Source organism: Myotis davidii, unplaced genomic scaffold, assembly GCF_000327345.1.
Source record: "Myotis davidii unplaced genomic scaffold, ASM32734v1 scaffold46, whole genome shotgun sequence".
Classification (NCBI taxonomy): domain Eukaryota; kingdom Metazoa; phylum Chordata; class Mammalia; order Chiroptera; family Vespertilionidae; genus Myotis; species Myotis davidii.
This window is the reverse complement of record NW_006383006.1, coordinates 7,317,004-7,318,470: the sequence shown is the minus strand read 5'-3', so window position 1 is coordinate 7,318,470 and position 1,467 is coordinate 7,317,004. Positions and strand designations below refer to the sequence as shown.

The following is a 1,467-nucleotide window of genomic DNA, read 5'->3' as shown; positions in this document are numbered from 1 at the left end:
TCCAAGGCAGGGGAGATTATGGTGGGAGGGGAGACTATGGTGGGAGAGGGGGCTATGGTGGGAGAGGAGGCTATGGTGGAAGAGGTTATGGAGATCCATATGGAGGAGGTGGTGGAGGTGGCGGATATAGAAGATATTGAAAGGTACAAAAATTAGCAGTGCTTACTTTTTGATAGCTACATTAGGTATAGTGTTCTAAATAACATATTTGAATGTCATCTATGAAGTAAACACTGTTAGATTCCTTGATATCATTCTTGAATTGGGTTAATATGTAAGAGCATTGTTTTATACTATATGATCTCTTGGACAGAGTGGTGAATTTTTTTTCATATCTGTGTACTCTTGAGCATGTTATGTCTTTTTAAAAAACAAAAAAGTGAGCAAAGGCTATTTTTAAAATTGTAAATATTACCATCAGACTTGGAAAAATGGAAAGTATTTTATTGTCATGATTGAATTTAGATTGTTACCTGTATTTTATTCAGGTTTGACATACATAAAGCAGACCCCACTTGTTATTAGACTGTTGCCTCATCTGTATTCCTGTGTTTTATATTTATTAATTTTACTTTATAAAATAGGGAAAGGGACTGATAGTTTTGTTCAATAGATAGTTGTCATGGCTTGTTTTTTCTTTTATAGGAAGTGATTCCTCTGCCCAGGTTTCTGTTAAAATTCCACTAATTGAAGCCTGAGTCTACTTTTTGGTGTGCATATTTGATTTATTTTCCAACTGGATTTGAAATTTGTGATTTTGTTTGACAAAGCAAAGTTTAATTGAGGTCAGAATTACTCTAAAGGGACAAAGACATGAACCAGTTTTACATGATGGTGTAAAAAAGAATTCTTATAAATTGTTTCTTCATCCTTTGGGCCATCATTTTAGATATTAGAATGTTAAATGGCAGGCTGAACTCTATTACATAGGATTAGAACAGTACTTTCCAGTTTTAATAAATCAGAGGTAGGCCAAGGCATCCCTTCGTAGTTCTGATTCACAGTTAGATTTGGAAAATACAGTGTTAGAGAAGCATTATATGTGGTTGGAGCCGTCAAAGGCTTGGTGACCAGGAGCTGTGAATTTGAATTATGGCGCTAGCTGAGGGGTGCTATGGGCTAAAATGATCAAAGATCTCAAGGATTGGTATGTCCTCATTTGTCAGATGAGGAATGTATGTGATGCTTGAGCTCTACCCAGGTTATTTCATATAGACCTAAGTATAAGTGAAATTTGTTGGGAATTTATAGTGAGCTTATTGTGAATGGTTTAAGAGGTGGGCCAAGTTATGTATTTTTCTCTTAATGTAGAAAGAGAGAGAAAGTGATAGCCGTACAGATTTTTTAAATTCCCACTGTAAAGCCTGTATCCGGATGTAAGCTGTTCAACACCTGTGCTTAACAACTTTCTATGCTCTAACCACCTCAGTAGATAGAATGCTGAGTACCAGTGGATATTGGTATTTG

At 35.9% G+C, this 1,467-nt stretch overlaps 1 protein-coding gene across 1 annotated transcript in view; it reads left to right on the top strand.

The window, feature by feature from the left end:
- The window catches only part of FAM98B (family with sequence similarity 98 member B), a gene marked incomplete at its 3' end in the record, with an annotated part of 76,698 nt that overhangs the window by 74,385 nt on the left and 846 nt on the right, over positions 1–1,467 (top strand). The window lies entirely within an intron of this gene.